This window comes from Mizuhopecten yessoensis, unplaced genomic scaffold (assembly GCF_002113885.1).
Source record: "Mizuhopecten yessoensis strain PY_sf001 unplaced genomic scaffold, ASM211388v2 scaffold9341, whole genome shotgun sequence".
In the NCBI taxonomy this organism is placed as follows: domain Eukaryota; kingdom Metazoa; phylum Mollusca; class Bivalvia; order Pectinida; family Pectinidae; genus Mizuhopecten; species Mizuhopecten yessoensis.
In genome coordinates, this window is record NW_018407999.1 from 326,001 (window position 1) to 352,164 (window position 26,164).

Consider the following 26,164-nt stretch of genomic DNA (forward strand, 5'->3'; position numbering starts at 1 on the left):
GAATACCCAAAACAATCTTTAGTCGTTATTATTGTAAAATATTGTATTTGCACACTGCCGACAAAAACTACCAGCATATTTAGTTCGAATTTAAAAATCGTCAGGATCAATGCTTTTATCTCATATTACATACTCACCGCTCTGGTCTGATCCCACTACGCCCTTATATGTTATATTGCACTTTGTTAGAAGGGACAATACTTGGCTGGAGTCTCCGTCACATTTACCACAGTTCACCCAGTGATCTAAAACACTACAATATCAAAATATATGATTTAGATCAATTTGTTATTAATAAAATATTTAATGTCGGGATTAAACTATCACTATTTGTATATCTGAATGAGTATCAAGGTCACTAACAAAAATATATTGTACACTATTGGTTGTATGGTTAACATCAGTTATCCGAGTTCTAGTTATTTCCTGCTTTTTGTCACTCTTTTCCCAAAAGAACGGCATTTGTTTTTTAACTATGACGAAATCTAAATCAATATCACCTGTATTAACATATATTTAAAAATAAAATACTGGACAAAGCCTAACTATAGCCAAATTCAGCTTTCATATCGATGGTATGCAAATTGAACCTTTGATGCGCTTTTGCGTTTCACCAGGCTGACAGTAGGAGTTGTTGTTCTTAGCCTGTGCATCTATATTTACAACGCATGTTAAATACAAAAGATATAACGTTCTCTGATGGCTGACTAATGGAATTTTTTATACATTCTTTCACGTGTTTTTTGTCAACCAGAAATGTTTAGATGTGACTGAATTATGCCAACCAATAAATATGAACAAACTCATAAAAATGGACATATAATTTGATGATATTGTATAAAAATATGAAACAAATAATAAACAGTTTTTAAAAACGAAATTGTATAAAGCCAAAGAAAATAAACAATTACTTCACGGTTAGATGTGATACTATTTCCTTCTGAGTTTATAAATTTAAACATTCCTGCGATTAGACTCATTATCATTTTCTTGTCAACTATTAGATCACAGTATACCTTGGAAAGATTATATGTATATAATGCTATATATGTTTGATATAAAAAATAATCTTAGCCCGTAAAGTTGGTCGATTTGTAATGTTCTCATCGTATTGAAAATACATGCATAGATGTACATAAGTTACTAAATGATAAACCTAAAAAAATACACTGAAGCAAAATATTCTGAAAGAAAATTAAATCCAGAAGTTCGAATACGCATGAGATACTAGAATGATAATAGAACAAAATTACTGATATCTTGATAAACATTTCGAAACACTAATCAATTATAAAACAAAAACATTTAAAAAAACAATCGGAAATAAAATTAATCATTTAATGACATATATTCAGAAATGCATTAAACAAAATGGTGTTTTTTTATCATCTACAAAACGAAAAGTATATGTTTATACGCACAACATGTTGATATCAAGGATAAGGTCCATGAATAGCTATTGAAACTAAATAACTTAATCGTAAGCTTATATCGTTAGCTATCGTACAGCCAATTCAAAAATAACTGTAAACAATACCAAACTTCGATTATTTTTTATCTGCATAAATTGTCATTTCATTTACTCTGTTGATGTGATCGGCTATAATATGGATGTATTTTAAAATGTGATTTTATTAGATACAAGTTATATATATAGCGTGTTACAATGAAACAACACTGATTACATTATTTACGTTTGATCTTGAGTTACCTGCAAAAATTGTCAGTCATTTCCTTTACTGTGTCAATGCAAATATCGATTGGAGTGGAAGTAGGGCAGCTAATATGTGCGTTCGATAAGCATGCACTCAAACGTAGCAAATGCTGAACTAGAAATATAAAATAATACAACAAAAGTAACAAATGGCCCTGCCATACATTGAGGATATTAAAAAGAAACAATAAATCTACAAATGGCGTTTGGATGTTACTCGTAATTGCTTGTCATTTTGATGATCGTTAAAACTTAATCAACCTATATTTGCCATTTTATTCAACATAATCTCATTACGAAAACATATTTTAAAATCTGCCTATCAGGATAATAGAAACAATATACTCCCATTAGGAAGCATACACAACTTATGGCATGAAGATATTATACACACCTATACTTATAGTTCTTCACAAAAAAATTATAAAATATATCAATAAATCTAATGAAACTCGTTCAGACTTGATCCAGGCGGATATTGATAGATTTTGTGTTAGGAAAAAGTAAATAAAAAATAGTAACTACCTTTAACGGGTTGATTTATTACATCTGCAATGGCGTCAAGGTCAGGGAACATGTCAAGAAACAAAATGTCGTACATGTTATACTCCTGAAATCCTGAATTCTGTAGACAGGCCGTGTATTCCTGGTGTAGAGATATTCTAAAATCAAGATTTAATGAAATGAACATCTAGGAAAATTAAAATGTATTTTATTAATATTTCATAAATTGCAGAATGTTCACGTTTCTGACTCAATTTTCATTTAGGTTTGATGTATATCTAAAATCATCACTATTTACGTTTGATTTCAGTTTTACCGTGAACATTTTTGTAAATTTTTTAAGAGATTACCAACCCTAATATGCTTTATGGTAAAGATAAAACACTTACTCTGAAAGAAACTGTACCACAAAGTATAAAAACGTCGACTGCGGGACCATATCTTGAATGTCAGCAGGCCGTAATCCTGAGCAAGACAGTATCGTGCTTTCCGCGCTGTGAATAGTGAAAATCCGACTAAGAAATAACATCCTGCTATTTCTAAACATTTGAATTTACTATATGTATCATACATGCGTATTTAATTACGTTTGCCGACGAATGTAATATGAACGCTTTGTGCATAATAAGCAAGTTTTTCACTAGACATTTACCCATAATTCGAACTACAAAATGATGGAAGTAGGACAAAATAGAAATAAAAAATATTGACATGGAAATCATTGGGCAAGGTAAAAAGGACCAATACCATGTGTTCCGAAAATAGATACGTCTTTCACAACTTTGCTGACATTTGACGAATAAATCAAAGTAAAATCTAATTAAAAATCGGGGTAGTGAAAGCAAAACCACAAGAGACACATAATGGACATTATTAATCAACCTTCATCCCTTAAAACCTTTTAATGAACCTATCCGTCAGCTTTTGACATTTATCAAGGAAGTTATGATATCAATAGACATTGGATACCTGATCAACCGCGATTGGTTTGGTTTAGTATTTGTATTGTTCAACGTCCTATCAACAACTTTGGTCGTTTAAGGACGGCCTTCCCTGTGTGCAAGATGCATGCGTGAAGTGTATGCGTGTGTGTTTTGGTAGGCTGCGATATGTTCGTGTTTGTCTCCTTGTGATAGCGCGGAACTGATACCGACTTTATACCTCACTGAAACATACTGCCAAAGACACCCAGCAGGACATCCCAACCGGTCACATTATACTGACAACGGGTGAACCAGTCGTCCCACTCCATAATTGCTGAGCGTTAAGCAGGAGTAGAAACTACATTTTACAGACTCTGGTATGTCTCGGCCAGGGGACAGAACCCAAAGCCTTCCTCACAGGGGCGAACGCTCAACTAAAGGCCAAAAATGAGGCATTCTCAAGGGAGACATTAGGGAAAAGAAAGTTGTTTAGAAAGAGGAGAAAAGACAAGATCCCAAATTTAGTCGCCTGTTACGATCATGAAATGGGGGCAGCAGGTACAATTCTTACGCCCTACCGGCAGGAATCAACTGCGACATCAAAAGTCCGTAGTCGGTGTAGCAAAGATGTTACTCTTACATATGAGAAGGTTCAGGAACAGAAAAACGAAAGCATCATCTTTATTGTAAAACTTTGTTGTCAGCCGTCCATGTCAGTCATGATGTAAGCAAAGATCGAGGTTGATTAAAAGTCCTTGTAGAACCCTCCAATTTCAGTTCAGCATGGTATACATGATCGACGTGTTCAATATAGACCACTGGTCTTGGCATTAAACACTCTTTAACCGTAAAGGTATATGACAAGTTTCATATTCTACAAAATCACATCTTTACCAAATTAATGCGACGTTACAATTGAAAGGAAACAAATTTTGCAATGTTCGTTAATACACACCCTTACTTTACCATTACTCTCGGCATCCATTTTGTGATTGACGTCATCGGACAGGATTCGCTTGTTATAGCATTGCTGCATTCCACAACGAACCTTACACGTAAAATGATATATCCGTTAAACAAAGAGAATTAACATAAATATATCTTCGTAGCGGTCAGTTAAACTCCTTTATTCATTACTAATTAGTACTAAGATCTATCCAGGTGTAGCACTCGATGATACCATACTGTGACGGCCATGTACTAAATCTTAAGAGGACATCATGAAATATCTTATTTTATAAATAGTAGATTTCTAAGCATTTAATTTGACTTTTCGTCCCTCCATAAGTACTAAATATCCATCTTATAAGTTATTTCTTTGATATGCATTACTGCTTTAGATAAAGCACTAACCTTGAATATGGTAATACCACAGCGATATTGGTTCTCTCTTTCGTGTGTGTTGTGTATGGTAGTTACGTGTTTTTTTATATATTCTTTTCTTTGAAATGCGTTGTCCATAGAACACTTATTCAATTTTATACTAATAGTAGTATATAAAACTTACTTTTGTAATCCTTGAATATCATTATAGTCAATTTGTGAACAAACGCCTCCTGTGAATGCCGTAGCAAAACACGTGATATCTGCCAAATTGAAAAAAAAAGAAAACACGTAGGTTCATAATAAACAAATGTGACGAGATGCGCTGATAATAATGCTATAATAACACGTTTTTATTTACTTTTTCGTTATTTACATTTGATAAATGTTTTTACAAATAGATTCGTTACACTGCTGTTTTCCCCACAAACGAAGACATTGATCTGCACAATCGGGAAACATTTAACATTAGATATGGCAAATAAATAAACTGAAATCAATAAGTGTATAAAATAGTGGGTGGTACAACTTTCATCTTTACCTGCGTGAGCTTCGCGTCCAGAACAGAAGTCGTCTACCATGACCCGGGCGGCTGTCATGTTGACGTAGATGTCGGCATGTTGAAGAAGAACGGAGGCTCTTCTGATTGTTTTGTTATCTTCTATGCATTTGAATATACTGTCTATGTCGACAAACCTATTGATTAAACATTATCACAAAATACACTCGTTGGCTATGACATACAATGTTCCAAATAAAATGCATATCATTCATGTACGGACATATTAACTTGATGCGTAAATAACCAGCATTTCACTTACGTGCATCCTTGATAGAAAATGTTGTAAACTATCGAAATGAAATCCAGACCACCTTTCGAGTACTTGCCATTAACATCAACACACCTGGATAAAGCTGACAGTGCACTGTAAAAGATCACAAAGTAAAACAAAAAGATATTGCGAATAACGAATATAATCGGGGGGGGGGGGGGGGGAATACCAAAATATCAGCAAAATAATTCGAACAGGATATCGATTAAACCAAACTAAATGTGTAGGAATGAAAGATTTCCGCATAAAGTAAAAAGCACAAGCATTATAAGATTACGTGTTCTGGTATCAATAACATCGACCTTCATAGCACACAGAAAAATAGCATCTATCCCCATGAGATCTTAATGACAACCATCAAGTCTAAAACTGCATATTTTGCAACTTGCAAAGACACGCTCCGATCCCTATAACAAACAAGAAATCGAGCTCTCCGGTAAGGTAGGTGGTATTTTTTCAATCGAAGGTGGTACCCGTCATGATGTTTCCTGTTTCATCAAAAAAGTATAATACTAGGGAACGAACTAATTGTCAGCGAGTCTTTTTTTATCAAGATTTGTATAATGTAAAAGAAAAATAACGGCATAATTCTGCTGTATGTTTATACGTGGTGATATATAAATATGTAAAGGTCAGATTGTATAGATAAAACCCTATACATTTCAGAGTGCTTGTTTGATAACCTACCTAATTAAGTACCCTGTACTGACATAAGTTTGTAGCAACATCATCCCACTCACTTTGTTTGTACGGCGGGGCATGGAAACTGTGTTTGGACGACCTGTCCAGTCGGTCCTGCCGTCGGCATACCTCCAACAACATGATCAAACATAGTATGGCCCGCTGTGTCGTCATTTACTGGCTGGTAGGTGTCCGTTACACGACTCCATGTTTCACCCGCAATCATATGTGGGTCGGGAGTCGTCGAAACATCCGGTATTGTTCCGTCGGAACCAGCATACTGACTGCTGTTGTCAAATAACAATAAAAAACAGAAGTGAATTGTCAAGTTTATGATCATTCAAGAAACATTATTATCAAAGGTATTAAAGTACATATTTGTCTGCTCATGTAAACGTACAATTTATGAATATAAAGGATCGTAAACTCAAAACACGTGACACTCTTGCGCCAATCGTATGTTGGTTGTAATTCTACTAGTCATAGTAACATATCATACATCACTTTAATATTTCTTGTGTGATTTATAAAAAAATATACGAGTCAATATGTATAATAAGAAAATAGATACATGTCAAAGAAATATTTATATTTGCAACAGTGGCGTTTTAGGGTCATTACCTTCAGCATTTGTCTTGGATATAAGTTTTAAGAGAAATGTAGCTAAAACTTACTCGCTATAGTCCGGCATGCCCGGAAATGGAATGTCCTGCCCATAGCAAACATCTGCAATATTAGGAATGATACTGACTTTAATTTTACTATATGTAAATAAGACACAAGCCATATAAATATATCATGTTAGAAGCCGCATACAACGATAAGAGAATCTAACAAATGAGATACAAGAATGCCAAATGTTGTGAGTGTCTGCTTTACCATAAAGGGATACAGGAAGCAGAACTGATGAAAATAAAATATTGGTTAATTAGAATAAACGTATATTTTTCTTTAACATAGCGTACCGATCTATTGTAATAGAATCCTTTTAGAGAATCAAAGACTCGATATAATAGATTGGTAAGTATGTATATTAATAAGAAAAAAGTATCAGCCACAGTAACATATGTTTTTTTTATGAACTAGAGAGTAAATATAAAAATATACACAATAAGAAACCAAACCATCAAAATGATTGTATGTATGCTGGCTGTTTTCCATATCAAGATGACATCAACTGTTTTTTCAAAATCCTTTTGAGAGATGCTGACTTTTTTTCGATATTTTCAAGGCAGGGTATGCTGGTTCATTTGCCTCCTTGTATAGCGTGGATCTGGTGCCGACTTCATACTGCCACCTAACTGATGAAACATTGCAAAGGTTCCCAGCACAGAACTCCGCCCGGTCACATGATACCCAGCAAAGTAGTCCGCCCGGTCACATTATACCCAGCAAAGTACTCCGCCCGGTCAAATTATACCCAGCACAGTACTCCGCCCGGTCACATGATACCCAGCAAAGTAGTCCGCCCGGTCACATTATACCCAGCAAAGTACTCCGCCCGGTCAAATTATCCCCAGCACAGTACTCCGCCCGGTCACATTATACCCAGCACAGAAATCCGACCGGTCACATTATACCCAGCACAGTACTCTGCCCGATCACATTATACCCAGCACAGTACTCCGCCCGGTCAAATTATACCCAGCACAGATCTCCGCCCGCTCACATTATACCCAGCACAGTACTCCGCCCGGTCACATTATACCCAGCACAGAAATCCGCCCGGTCACATTATACCCAGCAACGAAATCCTCCCAGTCACATTATACCCAGTACAGTACTCCGCCCGGTCACATTATACCCAGCACAGTTTTCCGCCAGGTCACATTATACCCATCAGAGTACTCCGCCCGGTCACATTATACCCAGCAACGAAATCAGCCCAGTCACATTATACCCAGTACAGTACTCCCCCCGGTCACATTATACCCAGCACAGTTCTCCGCTCGGTCACATTATACCCAGCACAGTAGTCCGCCCGGTCACACTGTACCCAGCACAGTACTCCCTCCGGTCACATTATACCTAGCACAGTTTTCCGGCAGTACTCCGCCCGGTCACATTATACCCACGCCCGGTCACATTGTACCCAGCACAGTACTCCCTCCGGTCACATTATACCTAGCACAGTTTTCCGCCCGGTCACATTATACCCAGCGCAGTACTCCGCCCGGTCACATTATACCCAGAAGAGTGCTCCGCCCGGTCACATTATACCCAGCACAGTTCTCCGCCCGGTCACATTATACCCAGCACAGTACTCCGCCCGGTCACATTATACCCAGCGCAGTACTCCGTCCGGTCACATTATACCCAGAAGAGTGCTCCGTCCGGTCACATTATACCCAGCACAGTTCTCCGCTCGGTCACATTATACCCAGCACAGTAGTCCGCCCCGTCACATTATACCCAGAACAGTACTCCGCCCGGTCACATTATACCCAGCACAGTCATCCGCCTGGTCACATTATACCCAGCACAGTACTCCCCGGTCACATGATACCCAACACAGTACTCCCCGGTCATATTATCCCCAACACAGTAGTCCGCCCTGTCACATTATACCCAACACAGTAGTCCGCCCTGTCACATTATACCCAGCGCAGTACTCCTCCCGGTCACATTAAACCCAGCACAGTACTCCGCCCGGTCACATTATACCCAGCAACGAAATCATCCCAGTCACATTATACCCAGTACAGTACTCCGCCCGGTCACATTATACCGAGCACAGTTTTCCGCCCGGTCACATTATACCCATCAGAGTACTCCGCCCGGTCACATTATACCCAGCAACGAAATCCTCCCAGTCACATTATACCCAGTACAGTACTCCGCCCGGTCACATTATACCCAGCACAGTACTCCGCCCGGTCACATTATACCCAACGCAGTACTCCGCCCGGTCACATTATACTTAGCACAGTACTCCGCCCGGTCACATTATACCAAGCACAGTAGTACGCCCGGTCACATTATACCCAGCACAGTAGTCCGCCCGGTCACGTTGTACCCAGCACAGTACTCCCTCCGGTCACATTATACCTAGCACAGTTGTCCGCCCGATCACATTATACCCAGCGCAGTACTACGCCCGGTCACATTATACCCAACACAGTATTCCGCCCTGTCACATTATACTCAGCACAGTACTCCGCCCGGTCACGTTGTACCCAGCACAGTTCTCCCTCCGGTCAAATCATACCTAGCACAGTTGTCCGCCCGATCACATTATACCCAGCACAGTTCTCCCCGGTCATATTATACCTAGCACAGTAGTTCTTCCCGTCAAATTATATCCAGCGCAGTACTCCTCCTGGTAGATTATACCAAGCACAGTAGTACGCCCGGTCACATTATACCCAAAACAGTACTCCGCCCGGTCACAGTATGCCCAGCACAGTAGTCCGCCCGGTCACGTTGTACCCAGCACAGTACTCCCTCCAGTCACATTATACCTAGCACAGTTCTCCTCCCGGTCACATTATACCCAACGCAGTACTCCGCCCGGTCACATTATTCCCAGCACAGTAGTCCGCCCGGTCACACTGTACCCATCACAGTACTCCCTCCGGTCACATTATACCTAGCACAGTACTCCTCCCGGTCACATTAAACCCAGCACAGTACTCCGCCCGGTCACGTTATACCCAGCACAGTACTCCGCCCGGTCAAATTATACCCAGCACAGTCATCATACCCAACACAGTAGTCCGCCCTGTCACAGTGTCAGATTATACCCAGCACAGTACTCCTCCCGGTCACATTAAACCCAGCACAGTACTCCGCCCGGTCAGATTATACCAAGCACAGTAGTACGCCCGGTCACATTATTCCCAGCACAGTAGTCCGCCCGGTCCCGTTGTACCCAGCACAGTACTCCCTCCGGTCACATTATACCTAGCACAGTACTCCGCCCGGTCAAATTATACCCAGCACAGTCATCCGCCTGGTCACATTATACCCAGCACAGTAGTCCGTCCGGTCACATTATACCCAACACATTAGTCCGCCCTGTCACATTATCCCTAGAACAGTACTCCTCCCGGTCACATTATGCCCAACACAGTAGTCCGCCCTGTCACAGTGTCAGATTATACCCAGCACAGTACTCCCTCCAGTCACATTATACCTAGCACAGTACTCCGCCCGGTCAGATTATACCAAGCACAGTAGTACGCCCGGTCACATTATACCCAGCGCAGAACTCCGCCCGGTCACATTATACCAAGCACAGTAGTACGCCCGGTCACATTATTCCCAGCACAGTAGTCCGCCCGGTCCCGTTGTACCCAGCACAGTACTCCCTCCAGTCACATTATACCTAGCACAGTACTCCGCCCGGTCAGATTATACCAAGCACAGTAGTACGCCCGGTCACATTATACCCAGCCCAGTAGTCCGCACGGTCACATTATTCCCAGCGCAGTACTCCGCCCCGGCACATTTCTGAATCCCAGACCTGCCGGGGTGTGTAATAAATTAACCTGGCTCCTTTCCACAGGGCAGTACTCCGCCCGGTCACATTATACCTAGCACAGTACTCCGCCCGGTCACCTTATACCCAGCAACGAAATCATCCCAGTCACATTATACCCAGTACAGTACTCCGCCCGGTCACATTATTCCCAGCACAGTAGTCCGCCCGGTCCCGTTGTACCCAGCACAGTACTCCCTCCAGTCACATTATACCTAGCACAGTTCTCCGACCGATCACATTATACCCAGCGTAGTACTCCGTCCGGTCACATTATACCCAACACATTAGTCCGCCCTGTCACATTGTCACATTATACCCAGCACAGTACACCCCGGTCACATGATCCCCAACACAGTGCTCCCCGGTCATATTATACCCAACCCAGTAGTCCGCCCTCTCACATTATACCCAACACAGTACTCCGCCCGGTCACCTTATACCCAGCAACGAAATCATCCCAGTCACATTATACCCAGTACAGTACTCCGCCCGGGCACATTATACCCAGCACAGTTCTCCCCGGTCATATTATACCCAACACAGTAGTCCGCCCCGTCACATTATACCTAGCACAGTTCTCCGACCGATCACATTATACCCAGCGCAGTGCCCCGCCCGGTCACATTATACCCTGCACAGTACTCCGCCCGGTCAAATTATACCCAGCACAGTCATCCGCCAGGTAACATTATCCCCAGCACAGTACCCCCCGGTCACATGATACCCAGCCCAGTAGTCCGCACGGTCACATTATCCCCAGCGCCGTCCTCCGCCCGGTCACATTATACTCAGCACAGTATTCCCGCCGGTCACATGATACCCAGCACAATAGTCCGCCCGGTCACATTATACCAAACAAAGTAGTCAGCCCGGTCACATTATACCCAGCGCAGTTCTCCGCCCGGTCACATTATACCCTGCACAGTACTCCGCCCGGTCAAATTATACCCAGCACAGTCATCCGCCAGGTAACATTATCCCCAGCACAGTACCCCCCGGTCATATTATACCCAACCCAGTAGTCCGCCCTCTCACATTATACCCAACACAGTAGCCCGCCCTGTCACATTATACTCAGCACAGAATTCCCCCCGGTCACATGATACTCAGCACAGTAGTCCGCACGGTCCCATTATCCCCAGCGCAGTTCTCCCCCCGGTCACATTATGCCCAGCACAGTAGTCTGCCCGGTCACATTTAACCCAGCGCAGTACTCCGCCCGGTCACATTATACCCAGCACAGTAGTCTGCCCGGTCACATTTAACCCAGCGCAGTACTCCGCCCCGTCACATTTCTGAATCCCAGACCTGCCGGGGTGTGTAATAAATTAACCTGGAACCTTTCAACAAAATACAGATTTGAAAAATAATACCTGCTTCATCACAGGCGATACGCATCAGCAGAGGAGGGATGTAATATGCACACTAACATGTTCATATCTAATCAGACAGTTACTGGAAATAATGAATTTCCTACCCTTTACAATAACAGGATATACTCTATTTCATTCAGCAGGAGACGTTTACATTACAGTACCTGTGGTTCAGAAGAAGAAAAAAACAAATTAAGGAGGTTCACACACGTGCCCGTCCCCAGCTAATATACAAAATCTTACCAAACATTATTTCACTGTTAATGCCATAAGACAAATAGAATATATTCCAATGTTATTAGTCTGTCTATGAAGACATTGTCATGTCAAAAGGTTTACTATCAGACAAACAATGAACAAATTAAGAAAAATAAAAAAATCCAACAAAATCTGTAAAACTTGTCTTTCATTATGTTTGTGTTTATTTGCAATCACTGTTTTAAATATCTGTGACAGGTAATTAATAACAATCAAGCATACCATTTGATGTACGGTGATTTATACAAATTAACTTCTTTTACACTGATAAAAGTGGGCTAAGGACCTCGCTAAGATCATATGAGGTTGACGTCCATAGAAAAATGGTGCCTTATTAGGGTAACATAAATGTGCGATTTAACTAAATTTTAATGATCTTGACACGGTAACATGACACTATATCAGATTACACTGACGACGGGTTAACCAGTTGTTATCGCCAATCCTTCAAAACCGAAACGACAATCACAGAGCACCGGCAAAGGCCTAAGGTTTGTCGAGGTCGAGGAACAGAACCCATTAATTTCCTTACTAGCGGATGCTCACCACCACTACCAAAAGCGAGTTAGGAAATGAACAAAAATTAGATTAATATACGAAATGTTGCGATGCGTGCAGCAGAATCATTATGGTTGTGTGCATTGGTAACAGCAGTACATCTTTTCTTAATACCCTGTCGGTAAGTGTGTCCTGGACAAAATACCTGATACATATTTAGCACTGACTAATCAGAAATACCTAAACTTGGCCATACACGGGATAGATGAAAGAAATACGAATATTTCGAAATGAAAATACTCCTGTGTGTTTTAATCCTTCATTGGCAAACTAATTTTAAGAAGGTGCTGTCTTGCTTCGTTTATCTAGTAATTGTTTAGAAAAGCTTAGGAATCAAGATTGTTTAAAGTTTACGAAATGATCGGTGAAGCTTGGACATTTTAAAATGTATTGTGTTATAATGATATAGACATGTAGTAATCCAATCCATATAGCAGCTTTGAAAAGGTGTCAGACAAATTTACAACTTGTCAATATAGAACATACTTCGTAAAATTATTGTCACCAAAAATAATAATACAACCTAACATAAGAAACACTTATTAAACTGGACATTGTCATGTACAATTTTATTATTAACTGCATTCAAACAGGTCCGACGAGGACCGCCAACAGCCGAATAAGCGAGAAAAAAACATAAAATACTTGTGATTTCAGCTGTTTTTCTTTGAATAGTAAATATTAATATGTATTTGACTGTTTTGAGCCTGTTGATATATATTTTTAAACTCTCACTTGAATTAGTATCGGTTCAATTCGCATTTATGTATAACTGTGAGTTCCTGCCGATAAATAGTACCTCGCGAACCTTGAAGTACACCAAACCGGTGAACTTCGCGACTTTCCCCACGTCGCTTTGGCACATTCCTACTGCCAAGATTGAATATGTCAGTAAAATGAAGAAGAATGCATTTTTAACCCCAGAGTGCTAATAACGATAAAATGCTTTGATATATTTTCGCATAAGCTGTATTAACCAATTCACAACGTAACGTCAATGAGACCTAAAAGTTAGGCCTAATTTACTCGAGTTTATATATCTTATTGAATCATATAATATAATTTTAACTTTCAACTTTTCGTAATGGTAAACAAGACAATGCAATCAGAAGTTATACACAAAATTAGCAGACTTTTGCTGCGAGTATATTTCAAAAGATTTCCGAAAATCCCCGAACAATTTACAATATATGGTCGCGAGCCAGGACTAGTTTTGGATCCTCTTTCTTGACACTTTCATTTCGCGTCGAAAAGTGCGCAATATACGCGAAAATTTACGGTCCTTTCACCATGCTTTTAGTTCTTACTGTTTTCTCTTAACATCGTTAAAGGTCGATATTTGATAGAAACATCGCGATATGTCATCGTCAATTTCCGATATAACCGATATTACGATACAATATATGTTACACAAATTATATTTCAAAAAGTACCTTTTAGTAAGTACTACCGTTTTTATTAATAGTTTATTAGTAGAGAAATTCGACCAAATTGGTTATATTGCTGTTGATGTAGATTCGATTTTAACAATCCTTTAGTTTAATCAAATTGTATCAACAGGTGATTATAGTCATAAATTAATTGTTAACTGAATGAGGTTATAGCGATAAATAAGTATAGTAATATGATTTGTATTACCATTAGTGGTAGTTAATTTGTTCTATAGCTATACGCCGTGTTGGTGTTCATCTTTGAAGAAGACTTCAGCGGCATGTTTGTAGAGTAGCATTGTAATCAGTTTGTAGTTCGATGAGGATAAAGTTATCGGTTATTATATGAACGTATTCTGTTATGATTGGCCATATGTTGGTAATTACATTTGAATTAGGCGACACATCACATGTAATGCCTGTTAATTAAGGCCCCAAAACGAAGCTGTTTTTCGCAACTGCGCAATTAAAATGTCTGCCGTTTACTGGGTTTTGATTGGTTGAAATTTAAATATTCTTTGATTTTACTTATTTGGTATGTGGATGTATTTCGGCACTGCGAACTTAACTGCGGGGGTTTGGGGGATTTCTGTAATGGTCTCCCATCACAATAAGTACTTGTTAATTATTAAATTTGTTTATACTATTTTATTAGTTTTAATATTTGAAGCTGCCCAGTGGTTACTAATTACATTTGATTTTTTAGATAGGCTATATTGTTACACTGTCTTTGTTACCTAGAAGGTGAATTATATTACAGCGACACATTATTGTAGTTAAAGTAGACGATATCTGTAAATATTATAATAGTTTCACCATATGTGTACCTTATGTAGGAGAACTTAATTTAGACCGAGTGCTAGGTAACTGTGGGAAAACTGTGGGCGTTTGACGCTACCAGGTAAATTGTTTTGGTTAAATGCTTCATGTTTCACTATCCTTCTATTTGCATCATTAAATATTTCCTTCTTGGTCGACTTTAAGGTCAAGACTAAAATCATCGGAATGTACCACGACAATGACCAATCGTTTCATCTGCAAACCACTTTGATCATTTATCCTTGTAATACAGCTTGTCAATATCCTAACACGACTTTAGACTGTAATGAAATAGACACCTTTGAGTACTATAGTCGATCACTATGTCCTTGTTATAAAATGATAATCGAATTATTGCTTTATATTTTATGTCAGTATGTGTTCCTGTAATTTCATTGGCTTAATAAACAGTGTATGGAAAGTAAAGTTGACTAAATCATTTTCTACTTAGCTTTGGCCATCTTGAAGATTTCTATCTATTGTATTCGGGTATTATTGACAGTAATATACTCCAAGGCAAGCTAATTGAGATCATTAGTTGCTATTTACAGCCTATCCTGGTGTTGTGTTACTTTAAATGTAGTTCATACAATGGCTACATCATCTAGATAAGATATTGATGGTACTCTTATGACTTGTAATAAAGAGTAGCGACTTTCTCAATGGGTAGTGATATGCGTGTTATACGTATGATTATAACAATATAGACACAATACAACAGCTCAATTACACACTTAAACCGCCACGTTTACTCTAATTTGGGTATTTAAATGCTTTCAAGAGACCAGCTCTCTAAGCTGACAGAAACAAATAAGTTATTTGAAACAGGACATAGAATTCTACAGTATGACGAGTTCTGTTGAGGACAATAATTTGGATAGAAAACTGCAGATGTTACCCACATTACCTGCGTCGCACAAATCACGCACTAGAAAACAACAAATATATATTTTTTTTCTACACCAAACCTGCATGTACAGTTCATCTGTAATGACATTTGTAAAATACTTGTCATGAAAAATACTTAAACTAATTGTAATTTTCTCCGAATAACGGGATAACATTAACGTAATAAAGAAACCTTAAACACCGACATTCAAAAAACGCGTACACATATGATTAAGTAAAAACAGTTGAATCAAAGGAGGAGCCCTAGTTCTTGTGGTGGATACATACAAACACATGGATGATTAACAAAATAAGACATTGCTTGGTTTGGTTTGGTTTATTATTGTTTAACGTCCTATCAACAGCTATGGTCATTTAAGGACGGCCTCCCCTGTGTGCAAGATGCATGCGTGTAGTGTATGCGTGTGTGGCTTGGGAGGCTGCGATATGTTCATTAACTTAGCATTGAACACATGGATAACCTAATTTTCTACCAGTTTCACGGATCAGACGGAGTAAATATAAATCAGTACTCAAATCCTATTTCACGACGAGGAAAACTTGCGTACGATCTATACTTAAACGACTATTTCAAATTGCATGTTTCTGTTTGAATGCAAAGTTATTTTTGGGAAAATAACGAAGAAATATGAATTGATTTCGGAATCATTAATCGGGTCAAGTTGTCTGATGCTTGATAACCATCATTGTATGATGATGCAGACTGTCCTAACTAAAATCGTGAAATTTATATATGACAGGAAAGATGCGATGTGTCTAAAATACTTTAGACCACTTCTTCTTGTTTCTTCTATGTCCTTTATAAGAATACACAGACGAAACATCCCGATTGTTTGGCAGCCCGAAATTAGCCTCCTTCTATGATAAATAATGCGAGGTGCAGAAGGATTATAGGTTTCCCGAACCTGCAACGGTACCGTTCTCGTGCTACAAATCAAACTCGTTGCTCAAGGCCATTTTCCGGTGATTTGGTTTGGTTTTTAGTGTTTAACGTCTTCGCAACAGCTAGGGTCATTGTAAGGATGTGTGCCTAAGGAGACACCACATGAAACAGAAAAAAAGATAGAAAAGAAAGAAGACAGGAAAGAAAGAAAACAAAAATGTGTTGTCATTGGGGCAGCAGATCAATTTCTGTCTCCTTAGTGTCCCCTTCGTTGAAGTCACGGACGAAAACCTTTCAATTCTACAACACAATAGTCGTCTTTTACGATCATGCAGTGAGATACAACAGGCCTATTCTCCCCCCAAACCTGCTAAGTTTATAGAATAACACATTATGTGGAAGAATTATGGATTGTTTGCAAGCTTTTGTCGCTTTTGTGCCGTGGTACATAATAGAGAACTGCATTAAATAGAAAATTCAAACTTAAAAATGAGTCAGGTATTTATGAATACAGGTCATATATAGCCAGTATGCCAACAATACAACAATACAAAAATAACATTTGTATGTTAGGGTATGCTTATTGTTACCATATTTGGCAAGTTATCAGGGACTGTAAATAACTCAACATATCTCACAGGGCGTGAATTTGAAAGATATAGGACAGGAGTTCTCCAAGATCTATTCAAGTAAAGCTATATAAATATTACAATTACTGAAACAGACGTCACATAACCAGCAATAAAATCAAAAGTTTTGACTAGGCGTGTGTCTTATTATAGTTAATTGCTACAATCAATATGTTACTTGGTCGATTACTTTACAATAGTTTCGTTGGCGTTAAACTCATTGACGTAGGGGATATTGCGTATGACAAGGACATTGAAAATCGTTCATATATAAAACAGATGTTGCTATTTCAGTGAAGACTTCAATTTCAAATTACAGGTTCTTTCATCCAAACAAAATATGCTGGTTATCTTCGCTATACAAACTGAAGAATGACGAAAAAATAGCTTAAAATTCATCTGCAAAATTGTTCAATACTCTGGGTTTATCAAACGCCCTCACCACATCTTCAACACAAAACAATTTATATAAAATGGCTTCCGACTGTGAAATTCGGATGGCGAAGTCGACAGCTGAGAGCCAGTTTGTACTTATACAATTATTTTGTGTATGTTACTCCATATATGAATAACGTTCCACACATTTTAGACAGATTAAGTGTACATTGTAGTTAAAGGTTTGTTAGTTTTTTGACTAAATCAGAGTTATAAATATCACTCATCTTAATATGTACACCACTTAACTGTTTATGTAAGTTAAACAAGAAAAATTGAAGCTACGCTGCGGTGATTATTGTGCCGGGGAAAAATAACAGCAAATTAAAAGGTTACTCTTTATTTGAAAAATTATTTATATCCAAAAGGAAATCGTTCCTTGTCTGGTTTTCTGCATCTACAAACAATATCTTTCAATATCTGCTTCGTTTCCTCGTAATAATAATTATTAATTCATTTATTCAATGTGATGCGCACGTATATTTGATTCAATTCCCTCAATCACGAGTGCTCACAGGTTACCTAAGCATAGACGATGTTTAATAGTCTAATGCAGCTTCGTACATCATTAGAAATATTTTTGGAACAATATAAAATACCAACGTAAATGCTCTGACATATCAGGAGATGTTTTCAGCACTCTTGAAACGATCAAATATTATTACATTTACAAAACTGTTCGATACATATATACATAATTTCTTTCACAAATGTCGATTTATTGTTTTTTTCCTTTACTATGATAATTTACCCAAATAACGCGACACACGGTTCGTGTTACAGTCAAGACTCCAATTGGCATAAACAAGGCCCGGTGAACACGACAAATGCGGACTTGAGCACATGTTGGCTGCTTACGCTCAAAGGGAAATACGTTAGAAGATATTAAGTAAATGGGCATGTAATATACAAATACTATCTTCAGTCTCACCTTTCCAAGCACCAGATCATGACATAAAAAGTACTGACACAATACGTCACTAATTATGGAACCTTGTTTAACTAGGAAATGTCAGTAAGACTGATTTATATATTTTTTTATGTCAGCAGTATTGTAAAAATAAATTATGAAATTATTATTTCCGGGATTGAAACATGATTCAGTGCAAACGTTCATTTCATGACTTATGACTGGCAATACATATTTACTACTTAGTTAGTTCAAGTTGTATACAATATCTGAGTTTGTATTGCAATAACCCTACAACAGGTATATTGGCAAAGATCATATACAAAGGGGTTCGGGAGGTCTCTACCAGCAAGGTATCTGACCCATGTAAACAATTATATATTTATTATCATTTCAAGAAAATAACCATGTGAGTAAATGCTGTATTGTACAATCAGATTAGAAACAGTTATTACACGTATTTGGTAGAAAGAATGTAGTTAACTGGTTAAATATTTTCTTCTGATTTCTCCAGAAATCAGCTTACATCTAGAGGAAGCCTAACGCGACACAATCGGAACAAGACACTAATTTTATAGTAATAGGATTTGAACAGCAGCATATTGGAGTGTTTTGTTTAACACGTAGTCAAATAAATTACGATAATATTTCCATTTGTCACCATTTCTGTAGATGTCTTCAAAACCCTACTCTCCTGACAATATCAAACTAAACATCGACAAAAGTACAATAAGCTTCCTGCTTAATAATTAGAAATCACAGCACGTAATATATAAACAGTATGAGTTGTTGAATGACCACTGCGATAAACCGCTCGAGCGATCGTTATAAAATGAGCTTCATCAGTCGAATGCGTTAATTTCATGTACTTTGGTTTGAGTGCTTTACCTAGATATGGCACTTGAGTAATGGCCCTGTAATTGTCCAAATATCTAGGGTAACTTTTACTTTGATAGAAATTTATATATGTCAATGAGTCCGGCACCTGTATACAGTATGATATAAAACAGCTTAGCATCACTAGATAGGAAAGCGGAAAGCAAATACCTAAAGCGTACATTAATAATACAATCTGTTCCATATGCTTTTCCATTACTTAGCTTTCCCCTGTTTTTTTGTATATGGTTCATGTATAATTGAATACCATTCGGTCATTAATATCTATTAAACTTACCCTATACTATTGTTCAGTACCAGTAATGAGTATTATAAAACCCTTTGAAACATCCACTGAAATTTCAGCCTCTTTTTATTGAAAAAAATAAAAAGGACTTCAATAGACATTAATTAGTAAAGATAATATCATTATTGTATAGTTTACTAAAACTGTTGCAAAGACGTCAAATCCGAAAACAAACAAGACAAGCTCCTTTAAATAACTCATTTACAAGAAAAGCTTTAATAAATTTAATTCTAATGAAACTTGGTAATCAGATATATAGTAGAAAGACAGAGATCTTGTTATCTGATAAGCAGAAGTACTGCTCATTACCTTACTACAGCCTCACTGGTAACTAAGCGATTTTGAGTGGTCAGGTGGTTCAGTGGATAGCGCACTTGCCTTTCATCAAGGCGACCGGGGCTCGATTCCCCGATCGGAAGTGAAATTGTATGGGGTCACCTGCCCGACCACGTTGGTTTTTTCCGGGTACTCTCGCTTCTTATCACATTCAGACTCCTCGCGCGCTAACATCCGGGCCAACAAGAGTGATTCTTTTACACTATATGTTGAAATAACTTGTTTCAAAATTATTGTAAAATATATCAAATTTATATTTAATTGGTAGATGCATGATCTGATATTACCTTTGCTGAAACGCGTATGATGCAGGAGTTCAATACACACATCAGGTCGGATTTTAGTGCGACAGTTAAGATCAGGTTTTTGGGTTCAAACTGGAAAAATCATAATGATGATCAGCATTCTTAAGAACATTGTTAATTAGAGTACTTTGTTTGTTTGTTTGTTTGTTTGATTTTGTTTAACGTCCTATTAACAGCTAAGGTCATTTAAGGACGGCCTCCCCTGTGTGCAAGATGCATGCGTGTAGTGTATGTGTGTGTATTTTGGGAGGCTGCGATATGTTCGTGTTTGNCCTAATTAAGAACACATCCCAAATGCTCACAGGCAGTGCATCTGTGAGAGTTACTACTTTTTATCAACACTTTACTTATTATTCATTTGTAATAAGTTTCTCATCTTTTTGAAATTAACATTATTAAAGGTGTTCCACTTGCCTCTTAATCCGTTTCAACGGTTGTTTGGACACATTTAGATTTCAACATTTCTGGCCCCTGTTATCATTCATGAGTCTCCGACAAACGAAACTGCTGTATGTTCCAGCGTTATTCATTTTTGGTATAATACTGTATTTATTACTTAATCGTTTATGAGTAATTTATTGTGTGTCTTACGTTATCTGTAACGGAATGCCAAACAATAAAAGATTAGATGAATCTATTCGGTGATCAGTTATATAATCGAGGACAGGACATTGTTGGAAAGACCGTCGGTCTTACAGAATACTATATCTCAACTCTTATATTAAAAACATATCATGAGCAGTCATCCGTTGTTTGATATTCGTTACCCAATATTGTACTACACTAAAAACACCTATTTAGGAGTAATAATTATCGTTTTTCTGTTCTATTTATTAAGCGTAAAATTCGATAACTGTTTGATATAAAATCATAAACATCGTTTTACTAGCAATGCTCTCAATAACTGTCCCTCTTAATTTTGAAACGTACCTTAAATAATTATCACCTGTGTGTAAACAGGACATACGAAACTCGTAGTAATATCTCCAGGTACAATACATTTTATGTAATAGATTGAACATCTGTTTGATAAGAAGTTTCGCAACAAGTTACAGAAGAGCAAAACAAATCATGTTTATATTTTATTTATAATATTGCATTCTTTTTTAATTTTAACTCTTTGAAAATCTGTAACGTTTGGATCAAAACAGTAATTATTCTATTACATACAGTAGGTATTTGTACTTTTTACTCTGTACGCTTATAACAGTAAATATGATGAAACAGGAATGGATATAATTATATTTTGAATTGGTGTTATTGTAGCACGTACAGAAATATGAATTATCGACTGATGATCATACCGGTTTGTTTTAAATAACTTCAATCAAAATCATCAGAATAAGACCGAAGATACTACTCACCCAAAACAGCAAACAGTGCCAGCAGCAAACACACAGTACAATAGCGTCCTAACATTTGAAATCCAAAGGATGGTAAACCAGTATAACGCTTTCTGTCCGCCCGGTCCAGCCGGTTCTGGAGGTGCGTTTATTGAGAAACACAGCCAAGTAACGACTATCAGTGGTAAGGTGTTCCGAAAAGGTTTTTACAACGTGGTTGTTCGTAGATCAACTGCGGCCTGAATATTTTATTAAAAGTCTTGGCACATATATTCTAATTTTGTTTCTAAAATGTTTTGTTGTATACACCGTATTCGAAGGTATTATTGTTTTCTCAAGATCAAACACCTTTCTAGAATTAAAAAAAGAAATGCATTGTAAAAATTACAATACTCTTGTTTCGTTATAATTCTTATTTAAATAATTTAAAGGGAATTATGTGTTGTTTGATTTTAATGATCTCTTCCATTTTTAAAACTCAATCTAATAGTAGAAGATAATTGCACCGTTTTTAAACCAACGAACCAAATCTGTTCTATAAAACATGTACTTCGATGTATTGTCAAACAAAATTTGAAGAAAACAAAGTTTAAACCAAATCATCTCCGATGAATAAAAGTACGATTGCATGTTTTACGTTTTAGATCAGTAGTCTTAAATAATATGTGAAAATATTATTAAGACTGTTCAAAGTCCTGCTCAATTAAGTATATAAATGTTCAGATTTTGTGATGGTCTGTCAAGCGTCTTATAGACCTGTACAACATCCTGCTATAGATGAAGTGATCTAACAAGTATCTATTAGCTCTGTCCTATGTTGTGCTAAAAAAGGTGTTATCTCAAACTCGGTCTACCCCATCACATCAACAACTTGCTGAGCGCAACCTCTGAAAAGAATGGGAACTCCATTTCCCACAACCACTGTATATTTCCTCACTTCTAACTCATTTCATAAACTTAATATGACATAGTTGGTTGGTTGGTTTGTTGGTTGGTTATAAAAGGTATCTTGGTGTTATTGCCTCCTTGTGAGGATCTGCTGCCGAAGTGCTATATCACTGAAATACCATGCTGAAACACCAAGCACAGTATTCCGCACGATCACATTGCATTGACAACGGGTGAACCAGTGGTTACCATTAATAAGGTACAGCGACATATTAACATTACCCTAAAAGCTGAACATTAGGCAGGGAATAACAACTACCATTTTACGGACTTTGGTATGTCCCGGCCTGGGGAAATAAACCATTGCCTTTTCACCAGTGCGACCGTTCAACAGTAAAGCCAAAACTGAGGCACTACCAAGCAAGGCGTTAGGAAATGAAAGGTAGTTAGAAATAGAGAGAAATATAATTATCCCAAATATCGCTATGGATACAGCAGATTTGATTTTGGTCACTTTTGTGGCCACCGAGGAGAAATAAAAAAGTAACCTTGTGTGCGTAATGTTTTTACCAGACGACAAATATCCCTTCAACTAAGCTTGATTGGGAAAACCGTGAACTTTAGCCCGCGATAGTAAGCATCTATACAGTATACCGTCGTTGTGTTTTTGCCGATTTCGTTTTTTTCAGATAAGCGTGATTTGATTGAGCCGTCACCATAAAGGGCACTGGCCTGGTCAAAGTAGTTTGACGCATTACAGAGCATTTATGCTCGTGATTTGTGATTATTTTGTCATATTTAAGATTTATTTGTCCTTTAAAAGCTGCCAATGAGCCATTTAAACGAATGCTATCTCTGTCTACCCGTGCTGACCGACCCGATAGGTCACATTGACAGGTATTTTAAAGGGTTTAAATGTAATTCGAGAGGGCAATGAAACAACTTCTATAGAAAGTGGTTAAGTTACTTCTTGAATAGTCAATTAGTGATGAGGGTCATTACAAGGCCTTGGCAAAAACACTCCTCCACTCACCCTGACGAGTGAATATCACATGGTTCCGAGTGTTTTAGTCAACAATTCCTGTCCGTGCGCCGAATTGTGACGTCGTTCGTCTCTCACTCTACTTTTTTCACTTTCGTTATTAGCCTGTTATGGAATCCTGAAAACCAATGGTAACACCATAAGAAAGGACACCCCTTTTCAAATAAGCTATTATCATATCTAGAGCCTGCCATCATAATATAGTTTTGCGATCTTTGTTTTGCACTACTTGTAGGTCATCAGTATCTGCAGTCCGCAGTCTGCAGGAATGCAATACGTTTGTCATTGTCTATGTTTTGCAGAACAGGGACGGAACTCCTCGATTAAAGATGTTGTAGTCGTCTCAAACATGGAGAGCAACACAAAGCATAACAAAAAACATCAATAGTTAATTACTTTGTTCGTGACTTGAATTCTGGCGAAGCTTTGTCAATAATCAATAGGTTTACACACTAAAATCACCCTGGATGATATCCAGTAATAAGATAGTGTTAAAATCCTTTCACCGGGTAAAAAGGAGGTAAAACTCACTTATCAATACTCGAGCTCTGGATGAACCAAGGGTAAAATTTTGGAGAAACCCTCCTTCATAATAATAATAGGAACATCAAAAACTGATCCGGACTATAATTCCGGAATTGTTCGGACTATATATCCGGAATCGACCAGCGCCAGTTACTATGGCGCAAACAATAATTTCAATAAGACTCATATGCTTAATTTGCTGGATGTGATATTATTATATTATTTATATTTATTTTTTAATATGATACATTAAATTATTGCTTTTAATTACTATTAAAACCTTTGTTACGTTACACATTTACAACTTTAAGCTACAATGGATAAGTTATCCATCAACTAGAATCTAGAATTTTGTGTACATACCGCCAGAATAAATTCTACAAAGCTACGGCAAACCGCGGGCCTAAGAACAAACAGCTGAGACAAACTGTGAAAGACAAAAAGACATATTTTTATTTAAATGATATTGTTCGTAGATGCAGAAAACTAAACAAAATGAAGTTATTTTCTATAATATATTTATGAAGAATGATTTCAGTCTGTATCAATCAGTTTATTTACTTTCTGCTATGGATTCAGATAATTAATATTCATTCTTATACTTGCTTTATTACAATTTTATATTTCTGGCGTGTTTTTCAAGAACATATTTTATTACATTTTTGCCAGTGAAATATCGGATTCTATCAATTGATAAAACTGATATCTTTCACACTCTGACAAATATCAAAAAATATATGAAAATATCACTTTTTTGTATTGACCAATCAAAACAGTATCTTCTATTCGCTGCATTCAAAGGCAACGGTTTTTGTTCAGATTCAAATGAAGCGACGGTAGAATAAGTATTTTTTTATGTTAAATGTTTGGTACAGTCACGTAAGTATTTAAATAAATATACAATTAAAAACATTTGTATAAGCTGTCATACCAGAATAAAGCAGAAAACGTAGGAATTGCGTTGAGTATCCCATTCAAAATGGCGCAAAGCCTTGTTGTCAAGCGTGACGTCATTATAATATGGCACTAATTATTAAGCTTCTGATTCCCGTCCTTTTTGAATGCATTGCATTTTTCATGTTTTATGCTTTAAAAATGTAATAAATAATGGTGTCTTCAGTAATAACAAATATATTTCACCCGTGTGGCAAATATTTTGTTATTTTTCTTGATCTAGTATTGTGTGCTTCAAAAATAATTATTTGCGAACTCGTGAAAAATATAAAAATATTAGCCACACTCGTGAAATGTATTTGTTATTACTGTAGACACCATTAAATATCTATATTATTACTACATTTTGGTCAGTAGCGTATACCATTCATTGGTTATGTATGATAAGTAAAACAAATCAGGAAAGCTGCACCGCTTGGCTGTGACGTCATCATAAATTGGCCCGTCCAACGTCGATTTCTATTTAGGACTGATACTTAATTCATAATTTGTTATAATTTTGTCGTATGAAAGAATGACTTGCCTATCGTATGCTGTCAATCACGAACGCTATCTCTGTCTCCCCGTGCCGATCGACACGATACGCCACAATTGGGAGCATTTTAAAGGGTTTAAATGTCAGTAAAATGTCCATAATAAGTGGTTAAAGTAGTAGTACAAATAGTTAACAAGTAATGTAGGTCACGTACATAATACAAAGATAGGCTGTATTGTTGTTGTCTTGTATCGTTAAGTAAATGCTTATTGTGTATACTTTTCCATTTTAAACATTTTAAAAATAATAGAAAACGCAATACACAGATAACAATATGTTTTTTTTAATTCGCCCTGTTATTAGAACATTCCGGAAAAGAAATCATGAGAGTAACTAATCTGAAATAAGGTTTCGTGAATTTTGATACTAATGGTTTTGTCGTGTGTGT